Source organism: Mus pahari, chromosome 12 (assembly GCF_900095145.1).
Source record: "Mus pahari chromosome 12, PAHARI_EIJ_v1.1, whole genome shotgun sequence".
Lineage (NCBI taxonomy): Eukaryota > Metazoa > Chordata > Mammalia > Rodentia > Muridae > Mus > Mus pahari.
In genome coordinates, this window is record NC_034601.1 from 62,896,038 (window position 1) to 62,911,611 (window position 15,574).

Sequence of the window (15,574 nt, forward strand, 5' to 3'; positions counted from 1 at the left end):
AAAATATTAGGTATACAGCATGTTTCAAGATATTTAGAGACTGTGCCAACTACATATTCATCCCATATGCATCCACCAAACCCAATCACTATTCTTGATGCCAAGAAGTGCTTTTTGACAGGAGCCTGATATAGCTGTCTCCTGAGAGGCTCTGCCAGTGCCTGACATATACAGATGCGGGTCCTCGCAGTCGGTTAACCATTGGACTGAGAACTGGGACCCCCATGGAGGAGTTAGGGAAAAGACTGAAAGAGCTGAAGTAAAACACTGAGTATGTTTTGACTTCTTAATAATGTTTGTAAGCCACAAATGATCATGATACAAATGCATTCTCTTGTCATCAGTTCTACACTGGGTTTTGATAGTTTGTGATATAGTTTCTTTGGCAAAATTGTTAGATCAAATAATTGGTATTCTGATCTCTATTAGTATGCTTCATTTTTATAGTGATTAAAAAAGTCCATTTAGCTGATTTGTAAGCCTTGTAAGAACTTGCTGTTAAAATCTCATCAGCCCTCTTTGGAGAAGAGCCATTGTATAAGGTAAAGGGCAAGGAGAACTTAAATCTTGTTGAATTCGTTTTTATTATCTGATGCAAATCACCTAATGTGTACATATAAATCAACTCCAGCATTACCTCAAGGTTAAACAAGCTTGTTTTTGGATCATCCCTTGATCTCTGGATATAGAGTTTTGACATTTCTGTGGGCCAGTTTGACCATCACAGTCTATCACTGTTCTCCTACCAACTAAAGCCTGTGTTTTAGTATCACGACAGTGTAAAATCACACTGGAAATGCAGTATTGTGTACTTCAACTGCTAACTCAGCTTAGTTTTAAGAATTCTCCTTCCTAATTTGACAGCTAGCGTCTGAAAGTCACAGAACAAATTGGATACCAATTTCTAGAAGGCACATTAGGTAATCAGTTGGTTTGACCACCATTTAACTCAGGAACTAGAATGTTCAATTAAATTTCCTCTCCTTATACTTGGTTATACTTTACCTTAGCCCCTTCCCACTGTAGAACATGTCATGACAAAACTCATTTTGAAAGACCCACAATGTGAGCACTCCCCCACGCTCTGACTCAGGAGAGGCAACACTCTAAATCACTCATGAGAAATGGTCTTGATGCAAACTGCAAGAGGTTTATTCAGGAAAGACCAGTACACTGGGGACAACTCGTATCCCATGCAGGGGTAGAGGAGTCAACAATGAGCTCAAGGTGTAAGGGACTTAAAAAGACACAAAAAACCCAAACACCTGGCATTGGGCTATAGAAAGGCAAAACCCACAAACACCTGCCATCCTGGAACAATGGGGCTATTTTGGACACAGGTCTAGGGGCTTAAATAATTTTTTACTCTCTGTCAGGATCTTTTATTCCCCACTTCTTCTAGTTACTAGTTCTAATCTTAGAACTACACTTCAATATCTTCTTCAAGGTTCTGCAGAGACTGGTACTGTTGTCTCAGCACCAACAGCTGGACTGCACGAATCCTTTCTCTTACAAAGGTCACTAACCTATTAAGAGTCAGCTACCCCATCTGGGGATCTATCCCATCATCAGCCACCAAACCCAGATACTAATGCACATGCCAGCAAGATTCTTCTGAAGGGACCCTGATATAGCAGCCTCTCGTGAGGCTATGCCAGTGAAGTGGATGCTCACAGTCAGCTATTGGATGGAACTCAGGGCCTCCAATGGAGGAGCTAGAGAAAGTACCCAAGGAGCTGAAGGGGGCTGCAACCCTGTAGGTGGAACAACAATATGAACTAACCAGTACNCCCTGAGCTCGTGTCTCTAGCTGCATATGTAGCACAAGATGGCCTAATCGGTCATCATTGGGAAGAGAGGCCCCTTGGTCTTGCAAACTTTATATGANNCAGCACAGGGGAATGCCAGGGCCAAGAAGTGGGAGTGGGTGGGTAGGGGAGCAGGGGTGGGGGGTGGGTATAGGGACCTTTCGGGATAGCATTTGAAATGTAAATAAAGAAAATATCTAATTAAAAAAATAAAAAATGAATCAGCAGGCCAAACTTTAGTAGCAAAAAGTTCTCATCAAAGTGGAAATGAGGGTGGTTATTAAAGAGGCCTTTGGCCACCATGCCCTCGGGGGTTCTGTTTTGGGGGCTGATGTGGGTTGTCCCTCTTCTTCTGAATTGCACGGCGGCGTAGGTGCAGCTTAAGAGGATCAGCAGTCTTTTCCAATTTCCAGTCATCTTGGGGTTGCTCAGGAGCTCGCTTCACATGGGAGGCATGGATCCAAGCAGAGACGCCTTCTAACTGGTGTGGCACTGTCATATCTCCTGGTTCATAAGCCTCTTTGAGCTGCTCCCAGGCTGTATTTCTGATCACTTCTAGGGCTTTCATACATGCAAACAATGAAGGACTAGGGTTAAATTCTAACACTACCCCTGCCTCAGTGAGTGGGATAGGCCCCCCATAAAGGATTTCATAGGGAGTGAGCTTAAGCTTTCCCAGGGTGTTCCTGACTTGGAACAAGGCAAAGGCAAGGAGAGCTATCCAGTCATTCCCGCTGGTCTCTATGATCAATTTGGTTAAGATCTCTTTTAAGGTTCTATTCATCCTCTCTACCTGTCCTGAACTCTGGGATCTATAAGCACAATGTAATTTCCAATTAATCCCCAGTTGGGTGGCCATTCCCTGATTTACCTGGGCAAAAAAGGCAAGTCCATTGTCGGACCCTATTACCTTGGGAATCCCAAATCGTGGAAAAATCTCCTCTAGGATCTTCTTGACCACGACATAGACAGATATGCCACAGGCCTCTTCCATGGCCCTAGCGCCCAAGTAAGAACCTCTCTGGCTACTCCCGCCCTTTCATCAATGTAAAGGGTGAAGGGCTTGGTTAAATCTGGCAGTGCCAAGGCCGGCACAGTCAACAGAGCCTCCTTAATATCTTCAAATGCTTTCTGATGTTCTGATGTCCATTTAAATTCCCCACTTTCTTTAGTCAGGGGATACGGCCGGTGGGGGGGTTGCAGCCAGTGTTGCAAACCCAGGTATCCAAAGTCTGCAGAACCCAGCTGTGCCCAAGAATTCTCTCACCTGCCTCGGAGTAGCTGGCACTGTTATCTGAGTCATAGTCTTGTTTCTAGTCTCCACCAGCCACCACTTCCCATCCCAAAGAGTGTATCCCAGATAAACAACTTCCATTCAACACAACTGGGCCTTTTCAGCAGAGGCCCGGTACCCCAACTCACCCAGTTCAGCTAAAAGTTTCTTAGTCCCTTGCCTGCATTCCTGCTCCCAGGTCACAGCAAGGACTAGATCATCAACATATTGAAGCGGAGTCACCTGGGAGTGTTCAGCTCAGAAGGAGGCCAAATCTCGATGCAGAGCCTCATCAAAAAGGGTGGGGGAGTTCTTGAAACCTGGGGTAACCACGTCCAGGTCAGTTGTCCAGTTTGCCCTGTTTCAGGGTCTCTCCACTCAAAGGCGAATATAGGCTGACTGGAGGGATGTAACTTTAAGCAGAAGAAAGCATCTTTTAAATCAAGTGCTGTATACCATTTTCGTTCTGGGGGGAGCAAGCTGAGGAGGTTATAGGGATTAGGAACAGTTGGGTGAATATCTTGGACCCTCTTGTTGACCTCTCAGATCTTGGACAGGTGGATAGTCACTCGTGCGGGGTTTCTTTACCGGCAACAGAGGGGTATTCCAGGGCGACTGACAAGGCACCAAAATACCTTGTTTTAATAGTCTCTGAATATGTTGCCTAATTCCATCCCTATCCTCCTGGCTCATTGGATATTGCCACACCCCTATAGGGGTAGCATCCATCTTCAGTCCCACAATCACGGCGCGCGCGCGGGGGGGGGGGGGGGGGGGAGGGATTCTGACAGCCATCCCCTTTCATGTATAGCCATACTTTTTTTCTTTTTTTCTAGCTTTGTGGGGTAGAAACTTCAAGCTTAATTGTAAATGGCTATGAGTGTTGGCTTGATTCCTCACTCCATCTCAAGGCCTCCTCAGAATAACATGGTTTATAATCCACCAATACCTTCACTACTTCTGGCCCCTGTGTCTAGCCGGCCGGTCATTTTTGTTCTTGCAGTGATACGGGCAATATGGATATCTATTTAGAGCATTTTCACTGTCCTATTTGAGCCATGGAGATGAAGGCATCCCAAACCTTGTACTGGATTTCCCATTCTATTTAGTGTGCAAGACATCTTACGACATTAAGCCACCCTAGCGCATGGCTTGATCTTACTCGGTTTCTTGACATTACCATTAAGTCATTACTTTTCCGGAGACAAGAACAAATGAAGGCAAGATGGTCTTTATACGTAATGGCTGTTTATCTAATCTTTAGGTTCACAAGTTAAAACTAACTGGAATTGCAGTCCGGTTTCATACATCTTAAAGGCAAATTTATAAATATTACCCTGTCTAAATATAGAGTAGGTCATGATCTTTTTGAGGGTAAATAAAATCTACATTTTATTTTTATTCATTGGCCATTTCATGCTAAATGAGATGTTGTACCCGTTTAAGGATGGCAGTGTTAATTTCTCACTGTTTAGTGTTAAAAATATCACTGATCAAATATATACATAATATACTTGCTTATTCCTATATGTAGCCATAGTCTAATTTGGAAATGCTTATAAATACACAGAGGTAGAGTTATTCCCTATAAATAGCCAACCTAAGATGCCTTCCCATGGATTTTCCTTAGGATTCCTTTCACCTAGGCACTCACGGAAAGGTGAAACTCACTCAGGAGGCTACTTGGTTTCCAGCCGAAAATTCCTCTCTCCAGAACACGTGCAATGGTGCCCTGTAGGACCATTGTCCATTGAACTTAAGTTCTGTGGTCATTACTCTGCAGAGTACATCAGGCTGGGAAACAATGTCTTAAAGGAAAGCAGTTTTTCAAGCCACATTATGGTGCTTTGAAGGGGAATAAAACCCCTTAATGAGAAAATGAGTCTCTTGAAGCTTCGGGCTCTAAGGTCAGGTGTGCACACTTGGCCTCTTGGTTGGCAGAAAAAAAAAATCTGTTAAGGGACATTTCTGGGAGCCCATTCTCTAAAAGGCCCACGATGAAAAAAGGATGGCAGGTGATTCTCCAGAGTTTTAGCTGGGCAACTTTATAATTCTTTGACAGATTTGCTCCAGAGCTCCTGCTGCAGAGCAATACCCCAGGAAGTCAGACTCTCCCTCAGCTACATTCGGGAACATGGGAGGAGAAACTGGGTTGCTAAGGAACCTGTTGTAATAACACCTTATGGAGCTAACACTTGTCAACTAATAACAGTTCAGTGTGAATAAACTTACGGGAGCCTCCTCAAGTGGATTAATAAATATACTGTCAGTGTTGGGAGGCCGCACGCTCTATTTTTGTTTATTTTTATTTTTATTCGCATCTAGTGTGGTGCTAAATAAATGTTTGGAGAGTGTCAGCTGAGGTCAGCCTGCTCCACCAGATTGAGCTCAGCTGACTCTCCAGGTTGGAAGGGAGGAGGAGGAGGAGGAGGAGGAGGAGGAGGAGGAGGAGGAGGAAGAGGAGGAGGAGGAGGAGAAAGAACACTTGCTCAGTTGTTACTTGCGTGTCTATGCTGCAGGTGGCAAGAAGAGGTGGCTGCTTTTAGAGACCTGAGAAAGGAGGACAGGATCTTCAAGAGTGATGCTACATGAGGAGAGGGAAAATGATGCTTCTGACTCAGAACCGTTCACCGAAGGTTAGAATGGACGTTGTGAATATTGTGGAATAAAGGGTAATGGAAAAGTTCTAAAAATCACGGTGCCTTTTGGTGTCCCTGTGGTGGTCTGCATTAGCTGGTGGTACACTTTAGGCATAACTGTCCCTTCTCTGAGATTGTGTGTTTAAATGGAACCTTGATGAAGGCATCTAGAAGGAAGGATATATTTTGCTCACCCCCCACCTCCCATGCACCTCGGCAGGCCTCCTGGTAAACTGCACTACTTACTTCAGCATTCTGAGAAATAAATATGAAGCTAAAGGGTAATTACATTTAATTTATGGAATGCAGAATAATAATACATCCAGCAAAGGGGGACAAGGAAGAAGAAAGGCAAAAGTAATCTGGCTTGCAGAGCCTCTTTTCTCTGTACCCTTTAGCATTAACCAAGGCTCACTGTAACACGGGAAGGTGATGAATTCACTGCTGTAGCTCTTTGTTATTTTTCCCTTTGCCCAGAAATGTAATTAAGAAACAAATCATATTACCTTGATGACAGAGACAAAGTGTATCAGAAATGACACTATTACTGCAAAATTACAGAAGACACAGAATGGATTCCACTCCCAATTTATCACAGTGGTGATGAAAGGTCTCACTCTTCCTAAACAGTGAAATTGACTGAGAGTTATCAGCATTGTATTACTTAGAACCAGAACCATTTTCTTCTCAGCCATTCAAAATTAATTATGTAATTTATGATGTATTTTTTCCATATTTGATAGTGGTATTCTATAACACGAATAATATGTGCTATTCTGTTTTGAAGAGCTATTTTTTTGAGCTCCTATTGACTTAATTCACAGGATAAAATTACAAGTCAACAAAATAGTGCTCTTTTGACTGTGCATGCATACATGTGTATGTGTCTGTGTTGCATGCCTACATGTACATGTATGTTTGTGTGAGAGTTAGCCCAAGGGGTGCATGTGTGAACATGAGAGTTCTAAGGTCAGCTGTCTTGTTCTATTGTACTTTGCCTAATGTTCAAGCAAGTGTTTCTTCCCGAACCTGGAGCTGACCAATTCAACTTCGGGATACAGAATCGCATGTCCATACCCATCATTTCGATGGTGCCAGGGATCAGAGCTCACGTTCTTAAGTTTGGGCACTAAGCTCTTTTCCCACTGAGCCATCTCCCCAGCCATAACATGGTTAAGTGGAGCTCTTGATTAAGACAATGAGCCACAAGGAATTTAAAGGTTTATACAGTTTAAATTTATGGAGCATTTCCCAGGAGGGAAAAATCACCACCCACTTAATTTAGCATGCCTCCTTATTCTAAGCAGCTGAGACATAATAAAAATCACTGGTGTGTGCTTGCTCATTGTGATGTCAGACGTGCCTTTTTTTTTTTTATTCAGGCCAGAGAAACTCAGTACAGCACACCTGCTGTAAAAAGGCTTCAAACGCACACTTAACAGCTTGTTTTTTTTATTGTTTTTTTTGTTTTTTTTTTCTTCCCCCTACCAGACCAACTGCTCCTTGGGAGCCTCAAGTGTCTTCCATGATCAGAGTTTTCCAAACCAGTCAGGCTCTAGGACTAACACGGACTAACACTCTGCTCACTCAGCTGAGGGTAAGTCATGGTCATGATCATACATTTCCCCATTTCTCTCTTAGTTCTTTTTATAAGAGGATGCAGAGAGAGAGAGAGGAAGAAGACTAGGAGGAGGAGGAGGAGGGGGAGGAGGAGGGAGGGAGGGAAAAGGGAAGGAAGGAGAGAGGGGGGAGAGGGAGGGAGAGAGGGAGGGAAGGAGAGATAGAAAGATCTAGAGAGAGCATATGTATGTATGCTGTTGTCTTCCCCCAGGCAGCATGAGAGGCTAGGGATCAATGTGTCTGCTACCTGACTTCCTCCTTCACTTGACACCTTATTTTGTGAGACCAGCTCTCCCACTAAACCTGTAACTTTTCCTCTCAGGTAATCTGGTCAGCAAGTTCTTGAGCTTGGCCTGTCCCCTAACTCAGCCCTAGAGTAACAGTCATAAGCCTGTTGTTGTTTTTTGTGGTTTGTTTATTTGTTTTGCATCTGCAGTTTGTTGTGACTGTTAGGGATTCAAACTCAGTTTCTCTTGCTAGAATGGAATAAATTTATCTTCTGAAACGTATCGTCGGCCCCAATCTGATATAATTTGAAATGTTCAATCTCAGCTCATATTCTGTTCTCCTGGGTAGGGCTTCTTAATGCCTTTCCAATGCCATTCTTCTTTCCTATCCCTGTCTGTCTTCCACTTTTTACAGTAGGTCTGACTCTTCTGGTATCTTTGCAGGAGAGACAGGAACGGCCAACAGCAGAAGCAAAAGATGGGGGTGGGGGATGTGTCATGACTGATGCTGTTGAATTTTATATTTGTTCTGTAATCTTGAGGGGGAAGTTTTGTTCTAGGAGTAGTGTCTTGTAAAGAGCCACCATTTCCTACGTGACCCTTTTTATTTACCCATATGCCATAGCCACTCCAAATTTTCATTTGTTACCTCTCCGGTAATAAGCTATACCCCCCCCAACCGATTAGTCAGAGGAAATTACCCATTAGCCAATTTCTCTTATTTCCAGCTCTCGAACTTGACTCATCCTTGACCTGAGCCACTAGAAAGCCTGTTCCTAAGGACCTTGCAAAAAAAAAAAAAAAAAAAATAGGTTGGTTTCTGAGTAAAACTTCCTGTGTTATCCATTTATAACTCATTATCTTACTTGCCCAAGCTCCATGGTCTCCAGCTCTCTTTTGCCTAAGTTTTGAGACACTGACAGATCTTAAGCCTGGGACATACATGCTATCACTATAGTGTTTTCTGACTATATTATTTGTAGGTAGCTTACAATGAATTAAATAGCTAGACATTCCTTCTGCAACAATTGCACCACTGCCTCTCACATCATCCTTATGACCAGTCCCTCTCTTTTTGGAAGATTATAACATGGGTGTCTATACGTTACTGAATAATAGATGTGATATTTGGTTGGGCAGTTATAAGGCAAGTTTTTTTTATGCTTAAATGTCTACCTACCTTTTATCTTTCCTCAAATTGCTTAGCAAAGGAATCTGTTAAAACTGATTGGTATGTCAATGTGGTTTGTCCCAATAAACATACACACAGGAAACACAAGCAATCCTTTTTTTAATTGTTTGATTCCACTCTCCATAAACAAAGTATTCTTCAAACACAAAGCAGAGACATCAAATTGCCATATTTAGCTGAATAAATTCTGAGGACTGCAGATAGAATAAGTATAGCATAGTTGTATTTTTCCTGTGGGTGGAAAATTCATCCATGTCTTAAGTTGAAAATAATGTTTGTTTTTCTTAGCACTCATTACTGCCCAGGGTCTACATAGACTTTCAAAGTTTATGTCTTTTCAAATTAAATTTGAGGTGCCCACTACTTTTCCTATCAGAGTGAAACACATTCTAAATCCTAACAAATCCATTTCTTTAATACGCCACTTGAAGGATAATAGTGCAAACAAAAACACATAATGGGCTCCTCTTGAGAGAAAGGCAAATGCATTTCCCTCCTGATGAAAGATCCTTTGATAACTCACTCCTGGTTTTGCCACTTGATTTATATCATCTTCCCACATTAATTTGTTTTTAATTTTTTCCTGCCTTCTAAGGCTTTTCTCATTTCAGTGACACATACGTGACAGATGAGGTTGATGAACTACAAAAGTGCAGGTTTAAAATTATTCTCGACTTCCATAGAGCCTGTGCAAGAAACCCAGAAGTCTGGATTTGCAAAGGGCTTCATCACAATTTTCAAAATTAGCAATGAAATAACAGCAGCAAAGCATATGGCACCATTGGGTTCTGTTTGCTTGTTTGTTTGTTTGCGTTTTGATTTTTTAACAAACCCTGAATGGTTTCCTGGAGTTTATTATTTCCAAGTATGCAACAAACATAACTGTGTAGTCTTGACATGATGTCAAGGCCATAGAAGCATTATAAAATTAATTTAAATTTTGAAGCTTATTTCTTTTACATATTTTATTTTAATTTAGAAAAATAAATACTTTGGTTTACTATTTTGAATTAAGGAGAAAACAAAATAACTGTCAATGTCTTAAGGTAAAACTCAATATTTGTGAAAATACTTTGAGCTTGACATGCACAGCTCATTCAAATTTGTATAAAAGTGCAAATCTGTCGCTCTTGTTGCTTTCTACCAGGTAAGTTAGAAAAGGCTCCCTGGATCAGTTTTCTATATGGATTTATGCACCTCATTATGAATGTTCTCAGTCATTGCTTCATTGAAACCTGTTATGTACTAAAAGACCATTAATTTACTTAAAGAGGTGATTGAGACTGGAATCATGGGTTCTCAGTGCTGCCTTCTATAAAAGGGACCCTTCATCCATTTTCCTTGCCATAGAATGGAATTTGGATGAAAAGGAAAAAAAATCATATTTAAATCATTGAATGATAGAGAATCATCTGTTCCTTTATTCATAGTTGAAGTGTATGTATTTTGTTTATTCAAACTCTAATTATTTGTGTGTTCATTTTGCAAGTGCATGTATATGTATCTATTGTGCATGTATGTATGTAGATTTGCCTGTGGACCAAAATCGACAACAAAGTGTTCAACAAACATAATTGTGTACTCTTGACATGATGTTAAGGCCATAGAAGCACTATAAAATTAATTTAAATTTTAAAGCTTATTTCTTTTACATAAGCTTTTCCTTTCTTTTTCTTTTTCTTTTTCTTTTTCTTTTTCTTTTTCTTTTTCTTTTTCTTTTTCTTTTTCTTTTTCTTTTTCTTTTTCTTTTTCTTTTTCTTTTAAGACAAGACAGTCTTGTCTCTCCCTCTGTAGCTATCACCTTGTTTCTTTAAGACACATTCTCGGATTGACCTGGAAGTCATCAAGCAGGCCCACTGGCTGGCCGGTGAGTCCCAGGGACCTATCTAACTTGACCTCCCTGGAGCTGGCATTACAAGTAAATGCCACCACTTCTGGCATTTATCTTATTGTGGACTCTGGGGATGGAACTCAGTTCTTTGTGCTTGGAAGTCAAGCCCTTCATTGACCAAACTGTCATTCCCAGCACCCCAAAATTCTAATTATTCATATCCAAACTGGACCTTTGAATTCTTCATCACATGTTTAGAGTATGTTTGAAATGGGCAGCTAGGAAGCTATTTCTATTTTCCCAGGCATACACTTAATATTAATATTTTGGAGAAAGTAAATTCCTAAGGAAAACTAGTAATTGAAATACTTAGCAAAGTGATCAAAAACAATTGTGTTTAGTTAATTTATAACTTAACACCCCTGAAATGGTTGTGGTGCTCAGAACCCCATATTGGAAGCATTCTGCTTTTTTGCTTAAGCTAAAGGATCTTTAAAATACAACCAGATCAAGGGATGGCAAGGAGTGTTCTTACTGAATGAAAAGATCTTCCTTGTTTTATTATGATAAGCTTAAATACAGGTCCTGTGGTTATTATAAGCTTATTAGTGTGTTATTCTATACAACTCTAACATTTTGCAGTATCTTAAAATGTAAACGTATGACTAGGTTTGTCCATTTAAATTTTATAATTTACTTTCTAGATGGATCCAAGTGTTCGGAGCTATCACATATGCACTTTAAACTGCAGTATTTCCTAGCAACCCACCCACGCTACTGACTTATTTAGATGTGTTCTATGAAAGTGTAGGTGAGAATTCCTGAGAAACGTTTGTTTTGTTACTGTGAAGTCATATTTTTTTTCCCACTGACAAATGGCCTAATAATGATTTCCAGGTAGATTTTGGAAGGAAGTATTTAGAAATACTGTTTCAGTTTCTTGCATTCAGGATTTTAGAGATGGTTTGAACAAAAGGCCTCTCCCAGCTTTTCCTTAACAGCTTTTAAAAATCAGGTTCTAACATTTTGATAACTCATTTCTTAATTCTTCTTTTGAAATAAGGACTCATTTATGTGTCTTGGTTATCATATTTTTTTTCTTCAGAGAAAAGTGTAGTAATATATTGACCAATGTAATTTCCACTGTTGAAATATTAACAATATTAAGGTTTTTATTAATCTCCATGGCAACCTTGCAAACATATCTATTTTAAGAAATAATAAATATGAAATATGAGTTGTTCCAGACATACCATTGGGACAAAGAGCTGAATGTGGGTCCTTTTCCTCCTTAAAAATACAAGGAGAGACTTCCTTGGACTCTGACATTTTTAGAATGAATGTGTGTTGTTAGCAATTACTCGAACCCGTGGGAACTGACAAATCTGGTCCTTGTGCAGGTATTGACAGTGTACGTAAAAACTAGCACTAGCAGCTTCCTTCTCCTGGATCTGCAGAAGCTAAGACTGCAGCCCCCTACAGAGACCGGATACTAGCTGAGCCCTCTCCCTCTGCTGCATGATAAACTGGCTGAGCTTCTGGGTTGTTGCACCATAGTGGGTAATGCTCCATCAGAGAAAACACAACCCACCCGGTCATCCCAGCTTTTCTCTTTCCGTGTCCCTCCGCCTGTGCTTTCCTCACTCTGTTGTTGTCCCAGTCAGCTTGGCAGAAACAAGTTGTGTAACTCTTGGTGTGAACACTGCCCTAAAGGTTAATAGCTTTGAATCAGAGACTCCCAGTTCCAAGTGCACAGAAACAGCCATTTGGAATCTAGGCATTGAGAACTAAGGGTGAATTATGCCAGGTTTTGGAAGATAGAGACGTTTAGCCCTAGCTGCTCCAGTAAGTGTATTATTGCTCTAGGTTGTGAATGCCAGAGACCTGGGACTGGACAGCTAGCATCATAGTTCCAGGCTTTGAATGTTAATACCCTTCAATTTTACCCTTGGTAGAACTCTGCAACTCTTCCAGTGTGTAGGATCTGCAATTCGGACCCTTTCTTCACAGCCTCTTGCCTTCCTTAGATTTAGTTTTTCACTGACTCTAGCACACTGCTCAGCAATTCTTCATTCCTTCTCAGTCTCCATACCTTTCTCTCAGCTGCTTTCTGGAACTCTTCAGCTTTTTGAACCAAGTACATGAACAGCTTTGTGGACCAGAGGCTTGTATGACTTCCAGAGGAACTTGGCAGTCAACCTCGTGTTATTCATACCCAATGCCCACAGGGGCAAAGTAAGGACTTTGTTTGCTATTAGTATTGCCAGCTTAATCATCTTTGCCCTTGGTAAAGGCCACCCATAGGCATTAAAAGATCATTCAGAGACATAGGTTGGGGAGGTATGTTCAGCAAATGGGGAAATAAAGTGCCCTGGACTAACTATCAAAAGAAAAAGAATAGCTTGCTTACCCAGGTAGAGTGAATACCATTCTGGTATACTTCCTGTTCCACCTCCCCCATGCCAGTTTGAGAGTTTCTGCTCATTACTAGTACATATATACATTAAACACACTTTTATTTTTGAGCCTCAAAAGTAGCGGTCGTGATCAAGCATTGATGCAGGTGGTCAACCAGGGCTTGTCATGTACAAGGTAAAGTCTCAAGGAGATGGTGCAAGTTGTCATAAGGGTCATCCCTTGAATGTAGTTTAATAAAGCAGAGCTTGTGACTTTAGTGGCAGTCATGGTTAAAGGGTTTCTCACAATTGACATAGAGTTTCCTGGGAAATTTTATGGAATTTCAGAACAGTCAGGCTGCCATGACGGCCATCTCTTCACAGCCTCTTGCCTTCCTTAGACTTAGTTTTTCATTAACTCTAGCTCCCCTTACCTTTTATGAACTATGTTAACCAGATTTTCATTTCCATACCATGACACCTGACAAATGTCTCCAACAAAAAAGAAGGTATCCTTCTTTGACTGGTTGTCAAAGAAGAGGCTGTCTAATTGACAGGGCAACAAGTGAAAAGAGATGTTCTTAGCTGTCAGGCAGGAGCATGTTATCTTCATTCTTATTGTTCATTCTAAACACCAAATGGTACTGACTGAATGCCTCACGTGAAATTAACATTCTCAACAACAGCTAATAGGACTAAACCACTAGGCAAGTATTCTTAGGGAGAGCTGGATTTTCTATCCTCTCTCTGACAGATGGAGCACTTACCACCTCAGACATTCTATCAGAATGACTTGCTGTAAGCATTGCGAGGATACATGGGATTTTGCAGTAGATCCAAAAATGCAACGGATCTATTTCAACCACGCCCCCCCCTTACCTTTTATGACCTATGTTAACCAGATGTTCATTTCCCTGCCATGACACCTGACAAATGTCTCCAACAAAAGAGAAAAGGGTATTGTTTATTTTCGCTTCTAGTTTCAGTCCAGCTCAGGGAGCTGTGTGTCCATGATGAGGCAGAGGATCACCACAAGCAACATGTTGCTGAAGAAAGCAGCTTCCTCATGTCAACAGGAAGGATAAAGAGAAGACAAGGGGGATGAAACAGCCCACAGCTTCCCAGAGGCATGCCCACACTGGTATACTTCTTTGGACCATACTCAACCTTCTACCTTTTGTCACCTCCCAATAATGTCATCCTATAATTAATCTTCAAGAGGTTAATCCATTGAGTAAGTCAGAGCCTATAGAATCCAAGCATTTCTCAAAAGCGCAGAGCTAGAAAACATGCTCTATATATGTGTAGAGATGCTTCCTACTCAAATCACAGCACACGGTTGGTTGTTTATATAATGATTTTGTAATATATCAATAAAATGGCCTTGGCTCATTCATATGTAACATGCACATATGAATATGTATATGTTCATATACATCTTCCTTCCATCCTTCCATCCTTCCATCCTTCCATCCTTCCATTCTTCCATCCTCCCTCCCTCCCTTCCTTCCATCCTTCCTCCCTCCCTCCCTCCCTCCCTCCCTTCCTCCCTTCCTAACTTCCTTCCTTTTTTTCTTTAGATAATTACATACAAATTTCCAAGTAAGAAACTGACAGTTATGGTGCTTACAAGAATTAAGATTAGAATTGCTTTTACTTAATGTAGTTTTGCAAAGTAAGGGCTCAAATGTGTTTCAGAGAATAAACGGAGTAGATGTCACAGGTCTGCATTGATGGAAGTATATTGGGGAGATGACTTCTGAAAGCTTCCCTCCGTTTTCTATGGAATACATTTGCAAACTCCTAAAGTAAAAGGATGTTCTGTTTAATTAACGGCTTAAAATGACAGTTCTCTTGGGAGGGCTCACTCTGAGCATGATCAAACTCTTTTTGTGTGAGAGAATTTCTGAGCAGTTAATAAGAAAAGGAACTTAGAAGGGCCAGTGGCAGAGAGCCAGTATATAGTTACTATATACTAGCGCATGATGGCGAGGTTTGTGACCAATAAGGAGAGTCAGTGTCATTAAACACACAACTCTACAAAGGCATTTTTTTTTTTTTTTTTTGCCACTGCTGTCCTAACCTCTGACTCATTCAGTGTCAGTCACTAATTTTATTTTTAAAGCTCATGTTCCATATATTCAACATCTGGATAATTATAGTAAAATCTAATCAGACTCTCAGTGTATGTGAATATTTGGAAATAAATGGCTAATCAGCTATTGTTCTTTTAATATCGCTTCCAGATGGAAATAATCATAGTCTCAAAGATATTCCAAGATGACTCTCATCCTTTTAACTTTATCTACTAACAAAATAATAAACATGGAAACTATTTTAATGAAAAACTTTTTTCATATATTGAATATTATGCATAAAACTATGGTATCATATCATTCTGCTAAAATTACCCAGAATTTTAGGACAATTGTCTATATAAGGGATACAAAAGAAGCACAGGAATTGACTCACATTCTACTGATTATTTTTATTCAGTGTGAAATCATTACATTACAATGACTACAACAAGTAATAAGTGATGAGGATTAGCCTATGACTAACAATTTGTTGCCTTTTTCCACTTGGTA

General features: G+C 40.6%; 1 long non-coding RNA gene across 1 annotated transcript; it reads left to right on the forward strand.

Moving 5' to 3' along the window:
• The first annotated feature begins 5,591 nt into the window (after positions 1–5,591).
• LOC110329332 lies at positions 5,592–14,127 on the forward strand. The gene is made up of 3 exons (XR_002380917.2): positions 5,592–5,717; positions 10,554–10,626; positions 13,967–14,127. It is a non-coding gene; the product is annotated as an uncharacterized LOC110329332 (long non-coding RNA).
• The last annotated feature ends 1,447 nt before the right edge of the window (positions 14,128–15,574 follow it).